At 37.2% G+C, this 26937-nt stretch overlaps 1 protein-coding gene across 20 annotated transcripts in view; it reads right to left on the reverse strand.

The window, feature by feature from the left end:
- Positions 1 to 26937, reverse strand: part of ZNF385B (zinc finger protein 385B) — a 423448-nt gene that overhangs the window by 182694 nt on the left and 213817 nt on the right. For 2 of the 20 annotated variants that reach the window (XM_074009544.1, XM_065525705.1), the window contains exon 1: positions 15320 to 15431. The exons of 14 other annotated variants lie outside the window; for them this stretch is intronic. The gene's annotated coding sequence lies outside the window, so the exon portion shown is untranslated. Of the gene's footprint in view, positions 1 to 10749; positions 10861 to 15315; positions 15432 to 26937 lie in introns of those variants that run through there. 4 more of the 20 variants (XM_074009547.1, XM_065525709.1, XM_065525711.1 and 1 more) reach the window with 2 other exon arrangements.

Genomic DNA, 26937 nt, shown 5'->3' on the forward strand with positions numbered 1-26937 from the left:
AGAGTTTAGCATCTCTGAATCTTGCAAAAACTACAAAATTATACAAGGGAAACACTGAAGTCACCAATTTACCAGTATTTTTATCTTTTCCACTGTATACTAAGCTGTAACTTTTTAGTTACAAGTTGCAGCTCCTCAGCCTGGCCACCATTTGCTTATCAAAAATCTATTTGCTTGTTTTCCCTTAACACAAAATATACTCAAATAAAAAGAAAAAATTAGCATGGCTCTGAGCCCTTACGCAAATTAGTAAGGCTCAAAGGCCTATGGCTAGAAATGAATCAGATCTCAAGACGTGCAACTATTAATAAAAATGTAGTATAACAGTCCAGTCCCAGAACTCATTCAGGGTCATCACTCTCAGATGTATCATCACCCTGACATCTTTTAGCCTAGCTTGGGCTGGTATAAACAGTAAGCCCATGGAGTTTCCTGGATTTATCTTCAAGGATAATGTAGACAAAATCTGGCTTTGTGCAGCACATACTCTGTCTGTGGTATTTAATGACACTGGAAAATCCCTAAGAAAAATCTTCCTGGAATAACTCAGAGAGGTACCAAAGTTAAAAATAAACCTTATTTTCTAAGTTTAGGCTAGAATGGCTTGGAAGGGCACCCTCCCAGGAAGGGTTACAGAAGTTACTTAGGTTTCAGCTATGCATTTTAGAATCTTATAGGAGTTATTTACTCTGCATTTTCAGAACCTTGTGTTATTTTAAGCAACACATATAAGAATAAAAATTTTTAATCACAACTAGTTTGATGATCTTTCCATGTCCCCACTTGTACAACTACCACATTGGAGTGGGGTCTGGCATGAATTTCTGTAACCGGCATTGTCAACTAAGAGGAGACAGAAAGGAGCTTTGCCTATACTCTGAAAGAGCAACAGCTGTAGAGAGGACAGTGGTGGCTGGCAGGGTGCCTAGCGAAGGGAGGGACAAGCCTATACCACTGGCACCTGTGAGGGCCAGTTCGTGCACTACCATCATTATCGAGGCTTTCCTGAAAGCCTTCAGAGGGCACACACAAGCTAAAATCTCACACATTTAGATTCATTTTCAATTATGCCACTTAAAATATAAGCACCAACAACAGAATAAATTTAATGTCAAAACTGAAAATGTTGGCACTTGGCACTAAGAAGTTGTGATGCACTTGAGGCTTAACTGGATCTTCAAACTGGCAATGGCTTGAGGCATGTTTGGATTGCATTATTTAAACTAGAACAGAAAATCAAGATTCACTGGATTGCCTTTTCTAGGATGTCCAGAGAAGTTAGCTCCAAAAATCAATCAAGAACTCAAGAGTAAATGAAAGCTTGAGAGGAAATTCTAGTGGAGATGTGTATTTTTTTTTAACCTTGATTCCCAGAATTTAAACCTATGTCTGTCTGAGGAATTCTGCACCTTAATGAGTTTTGAGAGAAGACAAAGTCCACTTCTGACTATGAGAGCACAAATGGCTAAACTCTCACTTTCTCAGTGATCCTCGAGGCTAAGATGTGAGTACATGACAGACTCAGCTGATCAGACATATTTTATCTCCCTTCCCTGCTCCTCTACCCCATAAATCCTAAACTAGTGATATCAAGAGGCAGGAACAGGGAAGATGCCATTTTGGAGACTGCACAGTAGCAGCAGATGCATCCTATCTCCAGGAAAGAGTCGGGGGGCAGGAGTGTAGTCCATGGTGGGGTGCAACTGTGGTAGGCAGGGCTTAGTGGCACCAGCAGCCCTGCTCTTACCAGATGGGTTTCATGGCATGAATCCAGGCTCTGGTTCTACTTCCCTGCTTACTATTGCTTTCTCCAATGTCCTGAACCTGGTTCTGCAGGCTTCTGGTGTTTCTGTGAGTTCCCCGAGGCCTTTTCAACAAATTTCTTTTCTGCTGCAAACAGCCAGTCAGTTTCTTGGCTAACAACTAAACCTTCTGATTTTACAAATAAATTATAGCCAAACATTTTCTTTTTCAAAAGAGTTGTTAGACTTAAAAAAGACAAATATCTTACGTTTCCTACTAAAGGGGCTTTCATCTGCAACCATAATTTTTAAATAAAGTGGCAGCCTGGTAGTTGTTTCTATGCTTTCCCGAAGATCACCTCTCCTTAGGTTCACTAGAACCAGCCCAAGGACAACTCATTTCATCATCCCTTCCCTTCTCTCTCACCTCTCATTTTTAAGAGCCTACTTGCACTTCAAGTAAATTAGCAGTAACATTTACCAGGTCTTTCCTATATATACACCTTTATCTCTTTTCTCCAGGTATTTGCTATCTTTCCACTGCCCCAAGTCCAACATCCTGTACCCCATCAGCTGTGCTTAATCCCTGGCTTCTTATAGTGATTCCTCCCAGAAGGGTCTGGAACTCCCCACCATCATCTGCATTTTGTGGCTTATCTTTACTAGGACATTCTTTACTATGAACTTTCAAGGTATAAAAGTGATTCTTCCACCCCTGCACAAAGTAGACATTTCACAAATACCTGACCATTCTAATATTTCTGTTTGGTGCTCCAAATACTAGGTCTTCTGTCTTTCTAGTTTACTGCTAACTCAATTGTGGATTGTTGTAGGAAAAGTAATAGGACCTCCTGATATACATGAAGCAAGAATAGTACTACTAGAGTGAGCAAAAGCTGATGATTAGCAGTAATCTAGAGAAGAGACAAAGCAAAGTATGAGTAAATATTATTCCCATGTGCTTTGAAACTGCTCTGAAACAATACTGTGGATTCAAGCCTTCAAAACATTTGTTGCAGAATGGCCCATCTTTGTGTGGAGGTAGAATTGCTCATCCCGTCACTCAGATAGGGAAGTTGGTTAACTTGCTAATTTCTACCAAAGGCTATTGACCTGAACCCCTAGTAATGTTTTTTTCTAAAGCAGATAAATTTGCTTTCAACCAACAATCATAAATGCCTATCATCTAGGCCCTTGCTAGGGAATGTAATCTTATCCTCTCTACCATCCAGTTCCATTAAATTCTGGTTGTGATAGGTAGCATCTGGGGAGAATTGTTCGAACAATTTCTTTTAAATGTTCTAAGTGATATCATTAGAATAGGCAAAAGATTCTATACTGGACTATAACCTCCTGTCTCCTTATGGATTGCTGGATTTTAGTCTTCAGCATTTACAGAGGAGCAGAAGAAACCGAGAAATAAAATCCATTACCTTGAGTGGTGATGTAGATATTTTCTAGTCCAGACTCACTGTCTCCTCCATAAAACTTCATGTGAGAAATGATTTTTGGCCATGTATACAATGAAAATCTTTATTTTCCCTGAGAGTCTCTCTCTTTTTCTTTAATAAGTATTAATGTAACTGATATATATTCCTCTTCACTTTGCCTACTGGGAAGTTCAGATGCAAGAATAAGACTGAGAGAGACAGAACTATGAAAGAACTTAGAGCCTGATTATTTATATTTTTCCACTAGCCTTACTTATTTTATGATATATAAATACATATATGTTTACATATGTGTATATTTTTATATATTATTGTTCTTTATTTTTATTGACAATTCAGCCATTATTTTCTCATTTATTCATGCCTTAATAAGCTTCTGCAATCCTTTTATATGTATACATATTTAAACAGATTTAAGGTGGCTAAATAATGTCGGGTGAACTTTAGCCATTTTCACTATTAACAATAATCAGTTAGTAAGTATATACTACTGTGTGTGTGAGGTGCTTGATGTGTGGAAAGATGCCAAATCCCTAAGGCAAAGGCCCTGACCTCAAAAGTCTTGAAATGTAATTGAGATAATAGGGTTGGTACAAGGAATACGATATCATAACTATATTGTATTAAATTATGTATGTGTATATAAATTATATATATATCTATATAAATATAAAATGGATGGACAGGTCATGTAGTAAGATCCTTCCTGCCTAAAAGGATAAAATGAAAACAGACACAAGATGCATCACAAACATATCTCCCAAAGAGTGCAACTCCCCTCTCATTCTCTGCCATCTCCTAATGCCTAGGCAGTAGTACCCTGCCCCCTTCTAAATCTAGGATGATTTGATTTCAAAAATTTCAAGGATGTATGGATCACAAAATGGAGAACTGTTATTTTATTTTCAGTAACTTTTCTTATTGTACATTTTAAAGCTTCGATGTTTTAACATGCCTCAGAAATAAAATTTACTTCACAACTCAGAATGTATACACACCTAAAACATAAGTTTCACAAAACAGTATCTTTTCTATGTTTGGCACACAATATTCTCTATTTTGTTCAATTTTCTTTCTTAAAACATACTTCTTAGGAGCCATTTAATTTATCATAAATAGCGCTGTTTTAAGAAAACAGGAAGTTCAAATTTCCAATGGCCAAATGTTTTAATTTTCTGAAGGAAAAACTCTTCTTTTAAAGATCAAAGGAGATGGGATAGATGATACAGCACACTGCCTCAGATGGAGGATACAGCATACTGCTTCTTATCTCCTAAGTATTTGCTCAGAAATCCAAAATATGTAGATTTATGAGTCATGCAACTCTCCCTTAGAGGGGAAAATACATCCTTAAGTTGTATTCCCAGTAGGAACACATCAACCCAGACACGTAAATCAAATTTCAAATGTTTTTAGTATTAGTGTCTGCAGATTCTAAAAATGGGCTTAACTATAATTCAGCTTTTCTCTAGCCTGAGTTATAATAAACTGAAAAACATTTATATATGCATATAATTCAGTAATCTTGAAAACTGCATTATTAGTGACTCATCAGTGATTACCTTAACCTTAGATTTCTTCACCAAATAAATAAATTATTCAGCAAACAAAGCAAAAGAAAAAAAAGACCCAACCCTCTTTCATGAACTGAGACATTGTTAATCACCCAACTTAAAGAATTTGGGAAGTAAAATGCTGTTAGTAATAATTCTGTTGAAACATGATCAAAATTGTGATTGGAAACACTTCCAATGTTTCAATGTAACCCTTAGGCTTATTCATGCCAGAAACATCTCATCTGGGCCTCAGCATTCCCCAGAGGAAGATTAGGAAAGTTATAATCTTTTTACCATGTCAAGTCTAAGATAATACTTAATTGTTACTGTGTACTTGCAATTCCAGATCACATTGGGCAGAAACCCCTACCTTTAACAAATAGTTCTATTCTAGCTACAATCATATCACATTCACTTCTCAGCCTACCAATTAATATCCAACCAAATTAGAGCTTCGTGAGTTTCTGGCAGGTTTGTGACACTGTGCCTGAAACCTGTAATTTTAACTAATTATAGAAATTCTGGGCAGGAAGCCTTCTGAAAAGATGATCAGCTTCATTCCCTTCATTTGAAACTTTGAAACTGCCCCAGACCAAGAGTTTTCCCTTCTGTTTTAACCTGAAGAGAAGAAACGATATTAGCACAAAGGATCACTCACTGCAACTGGAACCATACTAGGTCCACAACATAGATGATCTGATTTAATCCTTGTCTTAATGTAGTAGGAATTATCCCCATTTTAAGAGGGGAAAACTAATGCTCAGAAAAACAGCTGAACAAGGGGAAACAGAGGGTTCACTTTAGAGCTGGGATCTTACCCAAGATCCATAATCTGATTCCAGAAACTAATGCTTCTCTGTCGTCTCTCCAGATGTGGGCTGGAGCTGGCTGCTCAGAGTACACATCTCTTCTCAACTCCACATTCCATGAGGTCCCATCAATAGCTTGAAATCAGCCTTGGTGGGAGTAATCACACCTTGCAAACTGGTAAATGCTACAAATCACATCTTTTTCCTTCAGAGAGGTATTTACTAGTACACGACTGCCTATAATATTTGTATTTAATATTTTACAAATGTCAAAATTGGGTGTTTCTGTTGATCAAGTTTTTTTTTTTTTTTCCCCAAAAACAAATAGTAGCAAGAAAGTGTGGTTAGAGTATATTTCAGCATTTTCTTCCCACATTTACTTACTTTCTATGTCTCTTTGCCTACCATGAAACAAACTTAGAGATTTTAGTTACCTAAAAGTAGTTATAATAATATAAATCCCCATGACTCCATTATCCAGATTTAATATTTATCGACATATGGCCAACCGTATTTCACTGTACTTCTCAAACATGTTTTTTTTTTCTTCTCCCCAGCTGGATTATTTTCAAAGAACTCTCAGACATTATATCATTTTATCTGTAAATACACCAGTTTGTATTTCTAAGAGATAAGCTCATTTTAAACATTATCACAATACTATTATCACACGTTAAAATTATCAGTAATTCTTTAACATTATCTAATAATTGGTCCATATTTAACCTTCTCTGACCCCCTCAAAGCTCTTGTTCACAAAGTTGCTTTCTTCAAATCAAGATCCAGAGCATCTGGATGAAATGTCTTTAAGTATTAATTTATTTTAATCTGTTAATTAATTTTTTGATAGTCCTTCCCCTTTTTTTATCTTTTGCCATTTCTTTGAGTCATTTGTCCTGCAGCATGTCTTACATTTTGGATTTTGCTGATTGGTTTCCTAGAAATTGGTAGAAAATTGGTAAATTGGTAGACCTAGAGAAAGTTGGTAGACCTAGAGGTTTGATCAGACTTATGTCCTATTTTTTGGCAAGTATATTTCATGAGTGGGGTTGTACTTCTACATCACATCAGAAGGTGAGTAATTTCTGCTGTCTTTCTTTGCTAATTAGTAGGTTTTGGTCTTCTCATCCTAATTCATCCTATAAAAATTCTCCATCAACCTTTCATCTAATTGTATGGGCAGTAATTGATGATAATTTCCTAGATTCATTATTTGAGCAAGGGTGACAAAAGAGTGATGGTTTAGGTCTTTTTTTCCTTCTCCATGTAGTGGCTGGAATTCTTCTGTAGAGCAGACATTTTATGTGTCAACTATTTGGTTAACCTGAATTACAGTTTGTACAGGAATGACAGCATAAATGTTTTCTTTCCCTTTACTAACTAGTTTACAGAATAAATTTATACCCTCATATCCTTCAAGGGTAACAGAAAGCTTATTTTCTTTTTTAAAAACTTTTTGCTATCATTATGCACTAATCAATGTTAATATATTTGATATGTTTCCATAAATTGTAGACATTATTTTTTTGATTCTTGGAAATTATTTCCTGTGTCTTTTTGATATGACCCCAGTACTGTTGATGGCTTCCTTGCTTTCAGGTATATTCCAGGTTCTTATAACTTTCCAGACTCAGTCCTAGAAACAGACATTTTTAGGAGCCTGATTTCTTACAATGGGAAGCGGCTCTGCCCACCATTGAAACTGATTGTGTCTCAGGAGAAATTCTCAACCAGAACAGGCCAAGCACTCACAGAACACAGATGACACATACAGAGTACTGTCAGCCAGCATCTGAAATTTTATTACTTAGAGCAAATGTTGCCAATTTATTACAGGATCTGTCATGGTAATGTATACAATATAATCTTTACTCATAATCTAACTCTTTATTGATAACCTCAAGCATATGAATGAGTGGCTGTCTAAAAAGCTACCCTGTATGCATCCTTTATATATGAATAGAGCATTGGGCAAATTCAGATTTTCAGAGACCTGAAGTCTAAACAATTTGTGGGGTACGCTCTTTTTGAAAATTAACATGAAATCCCAAGTTGGTTGAATAGGAACAGCTCCGGTCTGCAGCTCCCAGCGTGATGAATGCAGAAGATGGGTGATTTCTGCATTTTCACCTGAGGTACCTGGTTCATCGCATTGGAACTGGTTGGACAGTGGGTGCAGCCCACAGAGGGTGAGCTGAAGCAGGGCAGGGCATCACCTCACCTGGGATGCGCAGGGGGTCGGGGGATTTCCCTTTCCTAGCCAAGGGAAGCCGTGACAGACTACCTGGAAAAATGGGACACTCCTGCCCAAATACTGTGCTCTTCCCAAGGTCTTAGCAACCGGCAGACGAGGAGATTCTCTCCCATACCTGACTCAGCAGGTCCCACACCCATGGAGCCTTGCTCACTGCTAGCACAGCAGTCTGAGATCAAACTGCGAGGCGGCAGCCTGGCTGGGGAGGGGCATCCACCATTGCCGAGACTTGAGTGGGTAAACAAAGTGACTAAGAAGCTCAAACTGGGCAGAGCCCATTGCAGCTCAACAAGGCCTACTGCCTCTAGACTCCACCGCTGTGGGCAGGGCATGGCTCAACCAAAGGCAGCAGATAACTTCTGCAGACTTAAACATCCCTGTCTGACAGCTCAGAAGAGAGCAGTGGTTCTCCCAGCATGACGTTTAAGCTCTGAGAATGGACGGAATGCCTCCTCAAGTGGGTCCGTGGGTCCCTGACTTCCATCTAGCCTAACTGGGAGACACCTCCCAGTAGGGGCCGACAGACACCTCATATAGGCGTTGCCCCTCTGGGATTAGGCTTCCAGAGGAAGGATCAAGTAACAATATTTGCTGTTCTGCAGCCTCTGCTGGTGATACCCAGGCAAACAGGATCTGGAGTGGAGCTCCAGCAAACTCCAACAGACCTACAGCTGAGGGACATGACTGTTAGAAGGAAAACTAACAAACAGAAAGAAATAGCATCAACATCAGCAAAAAAGTCATCTACACCAAAACCCGATCTGTAGGTCACCAACATCAAAGAGCAAATGTAGATAAAACCACAAAGATGGGGAGAAACCACCACACTCCAGCCTGGGCAACAGAGCAAGACTCTGTCTTGAAAAAAAAAAAAAAAAGAAGGAAAACGTGGCACATGTACCACATGGAATACTATGCAGCCATAAAAAAGGATGAGTTCGTGTTCTTTTCAGGGATATGGATGAAGCGGGAAACCATCATTCTCAGCAAACTATCACAAGGACAGAAAACCAAGCACTGCATGTTCTCACTCATAGTTGGGAATTAAGCAATGAGATCACTTGGACACAGGGCAGGGAACATCACACACCAGGGCCTGTCAGGCAGTGGGGGACTGGAGGAGGGATAGCATTAGGAGAAATACCTAATGTAAATGATGAGTTGATGGGTGCAGCAAACCAACATAGCACATGTATACCTATGTATCAAACATGCATGCTATGTACATGTACCCTAGAACTTAAAGTATAATAATAATAAAAAAAGAAAATTAACATGAAATCCCAAATACAAAATTAGGCAAGAAAGTGAATATTTATTAAAGTTGAGGGAAAGAAATTATAGCAAGTTATTTAAATATAAAAAAGTTAGAAAAATGCAGAAATCAAAAAATATGAAAAATAATATTTTTATAAATGTATTGCCTGTTACACTTCTACATTATTCCTACATTTTTTGATTGCCTACTCTTTGATCCCCTTTTCATATTGTAATAATTTTGTGATATCACTCTATAGTGATATGAGAAAGATAATTCAGGCTCTCCTCTGGTATGATTGACCAGACTTAAATTTTTGATATTGGAACACATAAGAACTTGTGACCTACAGAAACATTCTCTTATTTGTAGGACTCTTACAGTTTGTGCCTTATCAGAAATTTTATCCTATAAAAATTTTTAAAATCACATAAAATTTTATAAAATGTATAAATTCTATTTTAAGCAACTACCCCCCAAAGAAAAAATGTATGATGAATTTATAATTGTATACACCAGTATATTATCTAGTATATTTTTGATAGGTGAGAACTTACAGTTTTACTAGAGATCACTTAGAACAAAATCGTCCAGTTACAAGTTTACATGTTTGGTGATGGAAAATTTTCCACAGAATAGCTTCTGGTTCTGTACATTGTAATAACCATTTCTCATTTATTGACTATATACTTCTAGGACTGGGTGCTGTAGGGTACATTTATAATACAACATAGCCACTGGCCTTGCTGGGAGAGTCAGCTGAGTGTGTGGTAGAATCTAGAAGCCACTCCTTCACTGGCATGGCTGGCAATAGCTTAATTATACACAGAAGTGACTGCAGACTTTATGCATATCCTACTAAACTCTGAGTAAATGTGTCTCCAACCCTTAGTCTCCTCTGCCCAAAGCTACCCCCAATATCACCCAACACGAGGAAAAGTGAAATGAAGGAAAAGCTGGAATGGAACGAAACAGTTGTCTTAACCAATTGTGGTTAAAATACCTCACTTTAGCAAATATTACGAAAACATATGATCACACAGACATACTTCTCAGGCCCTCACAGGGCCTTGGAAGAACCCATACAAGTGAGGGGCTCTGAAGTTTAAGCTTCATTGGCTTCACACTAATCATTTGTCTGGAGAGAATCATCACCTCACTGTTGAATTTCCAATGGTTAATCAAAGCATTTTGACCTTCCTATCTAGAATGTTTTTACAACTCCTTGAACATTTAGCTTTGACTCTTTAACTCCATTCTCAGGGGTCCTCAGTACACACACACAGAAACCAAGCATATAATACTTTTGCACTGTTTGTGGAACAAAAGAGTAATTGTGTTGAGATCATTTTTTTCTTATTGCATTGGTGGAGTGAATAGTTAATATGAATCTATAGCTTATAAAGAGCTGTTTGTGTATTAAAAATACATCTATATAAATATATCTAGCCACTCTTGGCTGAACCCCAAGAGCACTACAACTAAAAACATAAAGAACTCATAGCAAGTAATTTCTAGTTATTATTTTGGTTAGTACTCTAGCATACTCACTAGCAACAGTAGAAATGATGTCCTTGCTTTAGTTGTAGTAATCTATGCCTGTCAAGCCTGGGAGTTGCCAGCAAATATTTCAGGAAAGTTTCCAGAGCTATTATTAGATATAATACAGACTTTCCTACCTAGTTTTCAGCCATGAGATCTCTGGCAGATGCCTCAGTGATTATAGTGGCAGTAATGCTTGGCATCCCGACACAGACAGCCTGCTCCAGGACCAGTGACAGCAACTGACTGGGATTTTACAGGGGGAATTTTTATTTTTATTTTTCAGATACTTCAACACAAGGACAAGGTCATTCCCAATGCCAACACTTCTAGTTAAGCTTTAACTTATCGTTATGCATCAAAAGAACTGAGATAGAGAAAAGCAAACAGCTCCCAAACCCACAGAAGGCCCAGTTACCAAGAAAAAAAAAAAGTCTTTAAATTTAGTATTAGGAACTCTGAATATCTAGAATACAGTTTCAAATTGAACATCACCACCACTGAAATCACAGGTAACATTTATTTGGGACTTACTATTCATCAGGCATTGCACCGAATGCCTGCAGTATCCTGATTTTGCAGATGAAGAGGACAAGGCAGTGAAAGCATAACAAACTTGACCTGGTTGCAACTAGCAAATGTGGGGTGGGGTGGAGACCGGGATTTGCCTTTAGGCAAGCTAATCCCAGAGACAGATGGTTAATCACTACTCCATATTGCCTTGCAGTATTAGTATACTTGAAAAAAACTCTTGATTTTAAAGTTGGAGAGGTAATAATAATTAAAATCTTTGTTAGTACAAGAAAGAAAAATTATTTATGCTTTTTCTTTCTTAAGTTTCTAAATAGATCACACGTATGAAGACAACACTGAATTTGGACTGGATTTTCATATAGCTGGCAATGTAACATTTAGGTTTCTTATCACTTAAAAGCAGCATTTATGTGCATATTCAAAACAGATTAAATCAATAATGTTGGAAAACATTCTTCAATAGACTATATTAAAAAACAAATATGAGAAAAATTGATTATGAAAGATGAATAAATTCGAGGTCTTCTGTACAACATTGTACCTACAGTTACAATATTATATTGTGCACTTAAAATTTGTTGAGTGTAGATCTCACATTAAGTGTTCTTATCACAACAAAATCAAATGAAAACAATAATGACAACAAAACCCCTAAGCCTGTATCAACCTGTGAGAAGAAAAAGGAATAATTAATTTACATGTTTGTTTTTTAAAAGTCTTCTGACTATATGGAGAGAGACAAATATTCTAAGGACAAAAAGAATTTTAAGAATTTTCAAATCTGGCTCAGTAAGTTTGTTGCTGGTAGCAGTCCTGGTGTAGCAAATCTGAAACTATTTGGTGTGTGTTGTAGGACTGAGGAAATAAGTCAATATGTTGATATTGTGGTGTACCAGGATTATTACTTGGGAGAATGGAAATGCAAATATGAAATGCAGACCCAGTAATGCTGAAATGAAATTGATGGTAGCAGTATAGCAACACTATACCATATAGCTATAATACTACTGTGTATGCATGTGTTCATTCTATTACCCACTGAAAGGACCTAGAAGCAGGCCACTCCAGGAGCAATAAGCAAACCTACTATCTAGACCAGGGTTTCTGAATACCATTCCCTCCCTACTAAAAGGGACCAGGGATGGGACCAAGTTAGGGCTGAAGTATCTAGATGTACATCTGAATGTACCATGGAGGATGTGCTGAAACTGACGAGGACAAGTCAAAAAGAAACAAGCCAACTCAGAAGGGCTCCTGCTGATGATCACATTTGGTACAATTTGAGTATCAAAATGAAAAATTACAAAACTAGATTATAATACTATTGAATTGAGAAATGGTCAGGGTCAGTGGCTCATGTCTGTAATTCAAACAGTTTGGGAGACTGAGGCAGCCTGATTGCTTGAGCTCAGGAATTTGAGACCAGCCTGGGCAACAAGACAAAATCCCATCTCTACAAAAAATACGAAAAAATGATCCAAGCATGGTGGCATGTGCCTGTAGTCCCAGCTACCCAGGAGGCTGAGGCGGGAGGATCACCTGAGTCCAGAAGGTTAAGGTTAAGGCTGCAGTGAGCCAAGATGGTGCCACTGTACTCCAGTCTGGGGACAGAGTGAGATCCTGTCTAAAAAAAAAAGAAAAAGAAAAAGAAAAATAAGGAGAGAAAGAAAAGAAAAAAATAAAATGATCAAAAATGGTCAAAGGGTATTAAGATTAGTTAGACAGGATGGAGTCCCAGAGATCTATTGTATAGCATGGTGACTACAGTTAATAATAATGTATTGTACACTTGAAATTGCTAAAGGAGTAGATTGTAAACCTTTTCACCACAAAAAAATAAGTATGTGAGTTGACGAATGTGTGTGTTAGTTTGATTTTATCATTTCACAACGTATACAGATATCAAAATATAATATTATACACTCTATAAAGTTACTTACCAATTATGCCTTAATAAATCTGAGAAAAAACAAAATTATCATGTTAAAAAGGTATAATAAAAAAGAAAAAGTATATCCAAAAGTACACAGTGATTCTAAAAAATTTAAGGGTAGAGGAAGGAGGGAAAGCCAGAAAAATGAACTAATAAATGTAAAAGTAATGGTAGAAATAGAAAAGTAGAATTTCACTGTCACATGTAATAGCCAATTCAGGCAATGATCATCAATGGATATTAAAACCACTCGGGAAAAATCTGGGAAACAGAATATTCACACAGTTTCAAAGTATCACTGTGCAGATTACGTTTGCATTTTTAAGAAGCTTCTTTACAATGAAGAAATCATGCAGACACTATCTTTATCTTAACATTGTCAGTAATGAAACACATTGACAATCTTACATACTCTGAGAATGACCATGGGAAGGACACAGCATTACCTGTAAAGATAGCTTGTCAAAAATGCTTAATCTTAATCTAATCATGAGGAAACAATCAAACAAATCCAAAAGGAAGGACATTTTGCAAAACAAATAGCCTGGATTTTTGAAAAATGTAAATGTTACACAGAACAACAATAACGAAAGTTGAAGAACTGTTTAGTTTAAAGGAGATCACAAAGATCTGATCATTAAATATAGTGCATAATCTTGGATTGGATCCTAGGTTGGAAAACAATTACCTAAATGATATTATTGTAGTAATTGAGGAAACATGACAAAACTGTGTGCTATATAGCAGTACTCTATCACTACTACTTTGTCAATATTTCCAGGTATTTTGCAGAGAATGTTCTTGTTCTTAGGATGTCCATGCTGAGGAATTTAGGAGTGAAGTGTCTTGTTATCTGTAATAATTCTCAAATGATTCAGCATGAGTATATATGCGTATTAATGATATATAAATGTATGAACAAAACTATATGACACATTAATCAACATTCTATAGAGTTCTAGAGGGTAAGAAAACAAATGCAAGTGTAGAAAAATTAATATTTAATAAAGTTGTATGAAGGAGTATATGGGTGTTTTCTTGTACTATTCTTGCAGTAGGATTTGGTTTGAAATTGATCAAAATAAAAAGGAAATTATAATGGGAGTCATTTAAATTCAGTTTGAAAAGGATGATCAGCAAATTGCTAAGTGGAAAGAATAAGACAACCGCTGCTTTGAAACAGCTTATGGGGAGCAGTGGAATAAACTAATGAACTCAGTAGGTCCCGTTTGGTATTATGCTTAGTTAACTGAGTAAAAACCAGAACAACAACAACAAAACTTAAGTAACATATTTTAACGTTAGCCTGAACAATTTTTAGTTTCTTCTTTGTGAACACAACGGTGTAATAAACACCACCTATGTCAAACACATGGATCATTTGGTGCAAAATTCCTTTCTCTGGTTTCCAGTTTCAGTTATGGATGTACTTTCTCTCTGAAAAGAGTTATTTTCCCTTAACTTTTATTACGGATCTATTAAGCACAAATTTTCCTAAATCCTCTTTGAATCTTTTTTTAGAGGTCTGTATCTACATTATTTCCATAATGTGACCACTGCATAAAAAAGACTATTTATTATATTTTATTTTCTCACTTAGAACTCCACAGGTATTTCTCTGTGCTGCCTTTACAGAGATTTGATGAACAGGTGTGTTTGGTCCTAGCCATATGCTACAAAGTTTTATAGTCTTCAATCATATTCCTTTGTTTTTTCAGCCTGAAGGAACGACATTCTAATCTTTTTAATCAGTCTGGTTATTGCCACTTCAATGTCACCCACTCACTTTTAATTGCCCTTCTCACACCTTCCCCATGCAGTTATATTTTTCTGCAGGCAAAACAACTGAAATAGAACTTATTTCTCCAAGTCTCTTTATACAGGCTAAGGTGCATTTACCGTTTCATTTCCCAGACTTTAATAATTTCTGACAGCTTTTTTTCCTAATGAAATATAACTTTTGTTTGCAGCTGTACTTCAGCTTGTTAGTTCAAGGGACAAACTGTAGGACTTTTCCTGAAGCAGAAATGGACTCTTGGAAATTACCATTTTAGAAATATAAAATATAATTTAGATTTTCTCCCCTAAAAGCATTATGTTTCACATGCATACAACAAAATTGAACCTCTATGGTCCCAAAACATTCAGAATCTATTTGTGATACTTTTAATTCTATGACATAGCCCTTAAAAAAAAATCAATTTACAGCCAGCTTGTCCCTGTAGGGAAATCTTACCAACCAGAGCAAATCTTGTTCAGCCCTTGAAGTAGCTGAGCTAAAGGAAGGATGAGCCCTTTTGTCCCAGATGCCACGGTGTAGAATGGACAATGATCAGAGGCTCTCTTGTGTCCTGAGATGCTTTCGATGAAGGTGGGAAGAAGGTACATCTGTTAATGATTATCTGCTTCCCATTATTCCTTAGCATGTGTGGGAACAACGTGTAGCTCCCTTAGTGGCACTGTCTGTCTCAAAGTTTGATTCAATTGTAACAGGCAAGTTATTAAGTACAGCATCTTGCAAGGGGCTCTGAGAAACCATATGAAACTGAAGGCTGATTTAGAATGAAATTGAGTTTTCAGAGATATTGAAAACTTTGGTTTGAAAGAAAAAAATATCTACAGTAAAGATAGGTATACTTATAAGCCACACATCCTTAGTACCACAAAATCACAATATTAGAACCTCACGGAATCATTTGGTCTTGTCTTCTACCTTCAGATATTTAAAATAATAGACGCCTTAAGGGAGTAAGTGGGAGTCTTGAAGATCTCTAGGGCATAAGGCACAACAGCTTCCCTTCTAATGGTCAATAATGTTCTTCCTCTAGTTTCATTTACATCCTCAAACGTGGAGAACAAGTGATCTTCAACTAACTCATACGCCTGAAGACATGAATCAAGCCACACCTTCATCCGTGTCCTCTCCTGTCTCAACAACTCCATTCGTCTTGTTTTTCCTCATAGAAACTATTTTCTATATTGATCTTAGCTATTCTTGTTTGAACCAACATGAAGCATAATCTAGCAATTTTGCAAGCATAGTCTGTAGACCCCTAAGGGTCCCAAGACACCCTCAGAAGGTCTGCAAAGTGAAAACTATTCTCATAATAACACTGTTTTTATTTGTCTTTCTCACTGTGTTACCATTTGTGCTGATGGTACAAAAACAATAGTGTGTAAAACTGCTGGTACCTTAGGAAGAGTAAAGGCAGAGCTGCCAAGCTACTAATAGTTTTTGTCGTTACCACCAGATAGTTACAATTTTAAACAGAAAAGGAAATTTCTCTTAAGAATGTCCTTGGATAAAGTAGTAAAAATGATTAATTTCATTAAATCTCAACCCTTCAGTAAACATCTTTTGAATATTCTGTATGGCAAAATGGGAAGTATGCACTAAGTATCTCTGCTGTGTGTGGAAGTATCATGACTGTCTCAACAAAAAGCCCTGGAATGACTGTTTCAGTTGTGAGCTGACCTAGCTCCTTTTCTCATGGAACACAATCTTCACTCAAAACAGTGATTCACAGACAAACTATGGTTATTAAGATTTGGGTATGTGACAGACATTGTCTCAAAAATAAATGAAGTGAATCTATCACTTCAAGGGAAACTATTTTTTTTTTTTTTTTGGTCAATTACAACATTTGGACTTTCAAGCAACTTTAGTATTCACCACAGTGAGCCTGAAAACCTCTCAATACTTAATACTTACTGATAAGTATTACTTAACAACACTTTTCTGATAATATTGATGATGATGTCAATCAATGTGATTTTTTTTCAGTATTACATAAGGAAATATATCAACATTTAGATGCTCTGTGTGTTTCAGAAAACTAATATTCTTCAAACGATCAATGTGAGAAATTACAGAATCATAATTAAAAGATCCATTCAAAATGCAGACAGGCCAATGCATTTAATGGAATAAAGTATGAAAATTTGCTGATACAGTTTCAGATTCCAGGTTGTTACTGAGGACCACTCATCTAGTTCTGTTGTGGTATCAAACGGAATGAAATACTGCTCAGCCATAAAAAAGGAAATGAACTATTTATACCTGCAAAAACAAGGATGAATCTCAAAGAGTTTATGCTAAGCGAAAGGCCAGTTTCAAAAGGTAGCATACGGTATGATTCAATTTATGTAACATTCTGGAAAAGGTAAAACCATAGTGGTGGAAAAGAGCATAGTGGTTGCCGAGGGTTAGGGATGGAGAGACAGTGTAAGTAAGTACAAGGGTATAGAATAAAATAAGTTTTTAGAGTGATGAAACTGTTTGAATTGTGATTGTGGTAGTTTCATGAATCTCTATACATATGTGTTAAAACTCCTAGTTCAAAAAAGTCCATTTTATTATTAAAAAATGAAAAGAAATCATACAGCACAATGTTAGCTCACAGATGATACTTCAATAAATGTTATGTTTATAAATGTTAAAAACATTCAAAATCCCGAGCACCACTCTAAACCTGCTTAATTTGATTCTCTGAGAAGACTCTACACTTACAAACAAAACGCCCCTCACCCCACAACTATTTTCCATGATGATACTCAAGTTTAATCGTATTTGAGAACTGCTAGTCTGGCAAAAAGAATATGGAATCTGAAATCTTGGAGTTTGCTTCCAGTTTGGCTTCTAACTGCTATATAGGAAAGCAGGCATAATCCATTCTATGATCTAAATGGATATTTAGATGATCTAAGATATTTTGAAGATCTGTTAGTGCCACCAGCATTCGATGAAGGTAATGTTAGCAGTTCACTTGCCTTGCTTGAATGATTGCTATCTTCAGCCCCTGTGCCAAGATTTATACCCAATTATCTAATTTAAACCTCAGAACAGCCCTACCAGTTAGGTCCTAAACTTTTACCATCATATGGCTAGATCACAGTCAGACCACAAAATGCATGCACACGGTCACTGTGCAAAACATGCTCTGCATCAAAATCACCAACTTGTTGATATTTACCAAAAATAGATGAAACAGAAAAGCTGCCTTTTGTTATATATTCTATAAGCCACAAATCTTTTAAAACTCAATAAGAGAGAAATATATTTCAAACCGTTTCCGGTGAAACACTTACTCTCATTGTGAAAGTTCAAATCAAGTTGCCAACTATTCCAAAGATAATTTTAGCCACTTTTTATTCCTATAATTTCCTGAATTATAGGTGGTAGGACTGGGGCATTAGACTAAAATAAAACATGAAAAAAGTCTCAGCCCATCACCTGATCAAATAAACATGCTCATTACTCACAGACTCTAACACTTGCTGTGTGTCCTTTTTCTTATTTTCCTAAAAAGCATCCCTTTGAGCATCTGACCACAGTGTGTTTGAAATGGTGATTTCACTTTATAAAACTTCCTGTCTTACAGTCCCATTTTATATACTTTGTTATATCTCACATGGATCACATAATTTGTTCAAAGTTTGTTATAAACTGTTTTAAAAATGTAACATTTATACATACTATAATTTCCCATTATTATTTATTGGCAAGAGATGGCTTTATGCTGAGGCAGAGTCATCCATCTCTAGAATTCTTGTCAGAGAAGGAGTTGTCAGAATTTTAATTGCAGAGGAATTTGTGAAAAACATTAAAATAAGATTACCACTTTATTAGACTTACAGCAAATGAAAGAAACATCTAACTTCAATGTGGCTCAGCACGGCAGCTGGAACAAATTCTGTGACTTCCAGGAGTCATGTATTGTGACACCCAATCTTACAAAGCAGAACTTTGTAATTTCTGACAGTGTGGTTGAGAAATGCTAAACTTCCAGGGCTGGCTCTTAACCCATTTTTATTCCTAATACTAGGGACTGCTGATACAATGAAGCCACCGCTGTCAAATAACTATCTATCTGGAGAAACATCCGTACACCACCAATATTTTATATATTTTGCCATACTTAATAATAACAAGAACTAATATTGACTGAGGTCTACCTAACAAGCAATATGTTAAGGGTTTCATTTGCACTATTACCTAACGTAACGAGGAAGAGTTCTGAGGTGGCCCCTGGGAACTAACGACTCTTAAGACTCGAGCTTTATGGTTCTCCCACTATAGTTCATGAAGATTCATACAGTGCTAAAAGCCAGGAGACTGCTTATGCAATCTAAATGCCTTCCCCATCCTCATCTCAGGTCCTGGCTCATGTATCCCTTCCTCTGTGGAGCTTTCTTTCTCATGAGCCCAGCCTGATGCATGCTCTCCCTTCTTGAAGTCCTATAGGGCAGGGCTCATTGATGGGTGTCAGTTGCGACCTCTAGAATCCAGGCCTGTGCCCCACTTTCCTGATGGGGATGATGAAGGGCAGGCCTTATGAAACTGTATTTTTATTCATGCCCAGATGCACTCTTTCTCTGTAGAGGGCAAAGGTTTTCATCTGGTGACAAGAGTGGCTCACAACCCTGGGGAAGTTTAAGAACCACATAGGGTATAATCTGTCTCCTCCTTTCCATTGCCATCCCCACCTCAAGCCAGCTCCTTTCCCCAAACACTGTAATGATCTCTGGCTGGCTCTCCTGCCTTTGTCTACCTCTCCTGAATTCCATCCTCCACAATGCTGCGAGAGTGAGCTTTTAAAACCTAAACCTGGCTGGGTGTGGTGGCTCACGCCTGTAATCCCAGCACTTTGGGAGGCCAAGGTGGGCGGATCTGAGGTCAGTAGTTCGAGACCAGCCTGGTCAACACAGTGAAAGCCCATCTCTACTAAAAGTACAAATACTAGCTGGGCGTGGTGGCAGGCGCCTATAATCCCAGCTACTCAGGAGGCTGAGGCAGAAGAATAGCTTGAACCTGGAAGGTAGAGGTTGCAGTGAGCCGAGACTGCGCCACTGCACTCCAGCGTGGATCACAAGAGCGAGACTCCATCTCAAAAAACAAACAAACAAACAAACAAGCAAGCAAAAAACCCCGAACCTGATGTCATACTTCTGTGTATTCTGTTACCTACTTAACAGTATTTTGAGCACAGGAGGTGCTCATTAATATCCATTGAATAAGTGAATGAATAAATGAGCTCCTGCTGACAGCCTGAGCCCTCAGCCCAAGACCCAAAATAAATCTCCCTGACTTGCTGCCTGTAAAACCTTCAGGTTCTCTGAGCCTATGGGCTTGGCACTTTATCTGGTGTAATGAAAGATACTTTAACATGCCAAATTAAAATTGTAGCCTACAATTTGCAAAGTGAGTACATTTACAAAATTGTGCTCCTACTTTAAATGTCATGAATAAACAGATTACAATCAGGTCAGCAGGTATGTGATTTTTGAGTTTGCTTAAAATGGCAAGAGTGTCCTCCTCTGGGGAAAATTTTCCAAGATCTATTGCATGAATAAATTTATAAACTATTTAATATGTAATCAGAGACATCGATAAAGCTATAACCCATGAGCAGCCAACTTTTAGGGATTAAAATTTCATACCAACATTACTTTTGCTTATCAGTGTCAGATGTCACAGCGCTGACTTTTAGACAGACAGAAACAGACTGCCTGCCCTCTGGGTCAGGCTGACACAAACTCGCCCAGCAGCACAAACCTCCCATACCGTGTCTTATCTATATGTGAATAGAACACCCAACAGCTGCAAATTTCTACTGCAGTCTGGAGCATTCCCCAGAGACAATTGCCTATGTCTGTAGTTAGCATGAAAGAATCTAAGAAACCTTAATGTGGCTAAAGTTGTCGCCATACTATATGTGAACTCTCAAATTCCCTGAGCCCTGAAGTTCCTTTAATCTTTTATTGATACATAATATTTGTACATATTTATGTGGTACATCAACATTTTGTTCATGCATATAATAAAATCCAACCATGCTATGGATGCCCTGAAGTGTCCAGCCCATTGCCACTTAGAGTTGTCTAGAGCCCTCCTACCCAACCCCGGGCCTATATACCATACTGCTGAGTCCTGGTCCTGAGTCTGACCCGGAGATCACTGAGCTCTAAATAAGTAAGAAGTGACAAAAGAGGACCACAATCTCCTGCTTTAGTGACTATGGTATTGGAATGAGGTTTCTCTTAATAGCAGCTTTGCCAGAAATGAAAAGAGAAGGTATGTGGCTAGGAGTTCCCAGGGATAGGAGAAACCAGGAGAAGATATTCAAGTACACAGAATTTTCCTATAGGGTTCACAAGTTAAGGACTACCTACATTAAAAAGGCAAAACATACACTAACAACACCACTAATCACTGATTACTCTCACTGGGGGGAGAGAAAGAGACTCCGAAAAGAGAGATGAGGTGGTCTAAGCCACTTTGGTCATCAAAACATCTAGAGATCCTATTTTTTATTCCTCTGTTATCATTATTCAAATTAAAATACTGGCAGACAATGATCTTATAAGAATTCACTGTCTCCTTAATTTTCTTGAGTAATTCCTTTCTGAAGTTATTAGATGAAACAGAGCAAGGTATAGTCTGCATCACCATGGGGGTGGGGGACCCTTGAGGACTCAGAAAAGGGGGGTCAGAACGGAGACAGAAAGGTAACTGTGGCAAAGCAGTGCCCAGCATAGGGAGTCAGGGCCTCCAGAGGACAATGAAGGTGTCCACACATGGGGGCAACCCGGTGGGGTGAGGAGGATGTCCATGCTAGCGGGTGGAACTCAGCTTGCCATGGGGTATTGGCGCATGGGTGGAATAGGGAGGACTTCCACATGGGGGTAGAAGAGTAGGGTGCTGGCAGCCCCATGTGGTGTGTCAGAGCCCAGATGGGACGAGGAGGCATCTAAGCAAAGGTGGCAGTGGCAATGAGAGATGGTTACACAGGGGTGTTGATCAATTTCATAAATATATTAGGATAATGAGAACCAGCTTCTCACTCTTGGAGATGTTATAAATAGGGAAAGGGAAAAAATAAGAATACACTGTGTGGTATCAGATTGGAGGTATCAGTGTAAAGTCATGGTTTTCAACATACACTGACAGATATAATGGACATACATGTGCACATGTTTGTGTATGTGCATGCACATATATACATTTGCTCCCAGCTCTGGCCACCGAGAAGGTTTGAGAGCAGCAACACCACCAAAAGCACCCAAATCTTGGTTTCCAAATACCACCCTCCATTACAAACAACCAGGACTTCTTAGAGAAAGGCTGACATCAGGGCTGGGATAAGGAAAGTACAAAATGAGCCTGAAACGTCTTACTGTGAACAGATAACAAGGAAGTGCTCAAAAAATGACAAGGCTCCTGAGTCAAAAGGACACAGGAGGCAGCTTGAAGGAACTCCCTCTGGCCCAATCTGGAAAAATTTGCACATCAAAATAATTGATGATAGTAAGGGGTTATAACTCATTGAATAAAACAGGAAACCATCATCCATATGGATGGAAATAAATGAGTAAATGGAAAGTTTGACAAAGAATGAGATATTTATAAGGTTTCAAATACCTCTGCACAAAATGCTTATTAATTATAAAGGATGACAAGATTAACTCTGCGGTAGAAAAGCCTGGAAAATAAGAACTTTAACAAGGGACCAAAGTGAACATTATCAGTAATGGGAGAAACTAAAATTACCTGAGATCTGATAGGATATAGCAAAAGGAATATAGCATCATTTTCATGATATTCCTACCAAAGATACACAACCTGAAGTCAATCAAGAGGAAACATCAGGAAACACAAACTGGGCAGTAATTTTCAAGAGTCAAGATCAGGAAAATTAAAAAACCACCACCACCACAACACAAAATGCTGAGGAATTTTCCAGACTAAAGAAGGCTGAATAGACACAACAATGATAGGTAATCAGTGATTTTGAAATGGATTCTATATCTATCTATATTAGGACAAATGCCAAAATCTGAATGGGGTCTGAGGATTGGGTATAGGATGTATCTACGTTGATTTCCCTATTTTGATGATTGTATTGTAGTTGTATAGGAGATTGTCTTGCTTATAAAAAATCCATACCACAATGCTCCAGGGTGATAGGGTAACTCAGAAAAGAAAAAGTTCTTCGTTCTATATTGCAGATTTTCTGTAATTTTGAGATTGTTTCAAAATTTTAAAATTATATCATGGGGTAAATATATCATACTATGAAAAAGGCTACAAGATGACACACCAGATATAGTACTAAGTAAAAATATAAAGGTGCAGAATATATCATATAATACAATTTGTGTGCATGTATATATGTTTGTGTGCTTGTGTGTTTTTAGTTTTGATTTATTTTGTTTTACTGTGAAACAAAGCACAAAATCCATTAGCAAAATTTATTTGGGGAAATAAGGATTGGAAGTTTGGGGAAGAGGAAAGAAAGTTTTGCTTTTTGTTACATTTCTTTCTAGATTCTTAAGTTTTACCATGTTACATTTTGCTTTAATTTGAAAAAAAAAAGTAATGTTAAGCTTAATAAAATAAAATCAGTACAAAATACATTTTAAGAACATAATTCTAATCATAAGACCTGTTTATGTTTCCAGTATTAGCACCCTTCCTTTTCCTGCTGTCCACTTTGCTAAGAGAAAAGAAATGTCATGCCTGGAGACCTCAGTGCTCAGCACAGAGCCTGGCACATGGCAGGCAATAATGACATATGGTTAAATAAATGCATGCGCCAGTACCTCACATACATAGCCAGTTCACAAATATGTGGTTTCAACATTTTTGGAGCACCTACCTGTGTTTTTTGTCATGTATGTAACATGTAGACTACACTCAAAACAGTTCTTCTCTAGGAGATTCTAGAACACTAACCAAGTAGAGTGAGAGATTTCACCTGGAAAGATTGGTTGTATGTATATATTCTGGAGAAGGATGCATGTGTTTGAAGTATGAGAAAAGGAAATAAATTCTAATTTACATTAGTTCCATTATAACAAAGCTTCATGTTCAGGGCACTGGTCCATGGAGAATGTTTCCTTGATAAACAAGGTTTATTCAGAGGAAATCACAAAAAATAGGTATGTATGAGAGAAAGTGACATACATTATTCAAGATAAGGGATACTTGGAGACAAATAAGAGCCCAAGTAAAAGATACTAGGAAATACTGAAAGGATAACATGATATCCTTCATGCTTGAGCTTGGTGCAAAGGCTGTAGGGTTTTATTGTTGAAAGACGAATCCTGTAACAAGCTGTCATGTGGAGAGTGGCATTGTGCCTTTGGCAGTCATTTGGTTACATCAGTAACTCACATTTATTCCATACAGGATAGATATTTCATTGCCTTTATCAGAAGAAGAAGAAAAGCAAATCAATAAGGTAGGGCAGTGAGTAACCAAGACACAAAAGTCTTTTGTGTTTATCTATATGACTTTATGAATTTTCTTTGATTCAATGTGTCACAGCACAAGACTTGGCTGACTGATAGGTAATCCTTTCCCTGCCTTACCAGACAGTTAAGAGGCATTAAATCCACTAGACAATTGATACAGTCATATCCTATTACAATGTAAGAATTTATTAAGGCAAAATATCATAATAGTTATCATCAGCATCAAAATGGCAAACATTTGGAAACAATGCTTTTTGAGTCCCCTGTGCCACTGGTATTACTCAAAGAAGAAAGGACATGCCTTACCTTAACTGCATAATATAAGAGACAGACATAGAATTGTTTAAATAATTCTGACTTTAATGTCTTCAGAGTACATGTTTTCTCCCAAGATTTTTTTTTAACCACGTAAGGAAAATCCGGCAAAAGGGTAAAATTAAACAAGTTGTCTTCAAATTAGATAACTGACACAGGATACACTTATTTTTCAATAGTGTATATGCTATATTTTGAAACAAAATGTTCAGTAATATGTTTTCAGGTGAGGGATCAATAAATGTAAAGCAGTGCATTCATTCAATGGCTCATTTGAAAAAAAAAAAGTTGATCAACAAACACTGAGAATGTACAAAAAGTCCAGAAACAGAGAAGATACTTGTTTCACTTTTTTAGATTAATAATTTGACAAATGGCTTTACATTTAAAGGTCCTTCACTGGAAAAGCTGTCTGGAGACAAAAGAAAACACACCGAGAATAATGTTTTAACATATAACCAACATACTATATAAAAATAAGTTTACACTGTTTCCCAGTTCCTTGAATATACTGTACATTCTACAGTATATAAACACTCAACCTCGTTCACTACAAATAAAAAAAATTAAAAATAAAAATAAACCCCCAAATTCCAATAAGACAGTCCCCGAGACTGATTTTTATGAGAACCTCCAAATATGGATGAGGAGAATCTGAATGTTACCTTGCAGAGGCCTCATTGGTGTCTGAGTACTAAACCATCTGTACGATGAGCTGGTGTTAACAAAGTCAGAGCTAAGGTATGAATCCAGTCTCTGTGGATGTTATGGTGAACCTGAAGATGATTGTGCTCCTGACGGAAAATGGCTAAGATTCATTTCCCTTATCTTTATCAGGGACACCTTTTCTCCAGAAAACAACAGAAAAGAGAATCAAAAAGTCATTTAGAGAAGATAGAAAGAGCCAAATTGTATGCCAAAACGGTACTGCCAGAGAAAATTTTTAGTCCCAGATTAAAAAACAGAACTGAGCTCCATTTTTAATACGTCAGAGGACCAGCAAACTCTTGTCTAGACAAAGCATTTGGAGATAGATTTGGAAACATGACAAGAGCTGTTTCCTAAGTAGCTATAAAGAGTCCATGGTTACAACCTTAAAGATACACAAATAATGCTATTATTAGGAAAACTTTTTCATGATGTGGTTTCATTTTTCACAGTTTCAATGAGTATCGTTCTAAGGTATAGGCTATAGGACAAGTAAAAAGTGTATGTCCAAGGATCTCTAAAAACATACTTTCTTCTGACCTCCCTAATTCAGAGTCATATAGTTTATCCCAAACAGTGTTAACACTGTGCCTGAATTGTTCTGTGTATATGTCAAGGTTTGTGCCAATGGATTCTGGGAAACCCTGCTTTTTACAAGTGAGTACTTACGGGATTCCCATTAAATAAAAGCACACATTACTAGCAATGAGTCTTTAAACTACTCGTCAGAGCAGCCAGGAAATTGGGTGTTATGGTTATTACCATAACTCTCAGTCACCCTCATCCAAAGCAATGGAATCATTTGCTAGTCCCTTGTTCTTGACACCTTGCCATTGTAGTTATTTGCATATCTGCTTTTATCTAGATGAGCAGAAACCTGAACCCTAAGATATTTTACTAATTTCTCAATCTCAATATATACTAACCATAGTAGATGATCAGAAATATTTTTTTTGAATGAATGAATGACAATGATACAAAATAGAGTACTATAAATAAATACCTTACCTATCGATTTGGTCATTCAATTGTTTAGAATCGAGCAAAGCACCAAGAAAAAAAAAATCATCAGAAGATTAAGGATTTCTAGAAGAGTCTCTGAGTTCTAGGCAGGAAAAAAAAAAGTCGAGAATTAAACTGCTTAAGGACAGGGTTCTTTTTCTGCTTCATTCACTTTGATATCCTTGGGGCCTTCCTAACATTGTATTTAGCCCATAATATATGCTCAATAAAAAGTTGTTAAGCAATTGACTAAAGTGATGGTTATCTCTGTTCTAAATGCATAGAAGAATGAAAACAATTGAATTCAGAACTAGGAGTTGGTGCTGTTATAGACAGGCTCATGGATGGCTGTGACACATGCCAGCTGATATCACAGAACACCAGGAGACCATCAAAAAGCATATCAAAATGCAAAAGGACAAGTTGGGACCATTTCTCTTAGGAGCCAATAGATCTCCCTCGCTAGACCCTGTGCACTACTGCTGAACAGCAGAAGAGAGAAGTCAGGGTATTTCTTTTGAGTTTCTTCTGTGCCTGCATTCTGGCAATGGCCTCTCTCTAGAAGAACAGCTCTTGT

This window comes from Macaca fascicularis, chromosome 12, assembly GCF_037993035.2.
Source record: "Macaca fascicularis isolate 582-1 chromosome 12, T2T-MFA8v1.1".
Classification (NCBI taxonomy): domain Eukaryota; kingdom Metazoa; phylum Chordata; class Mammalia; order Primates; family Cercopithecidae; genus Macaca; species Macaca fascicularis.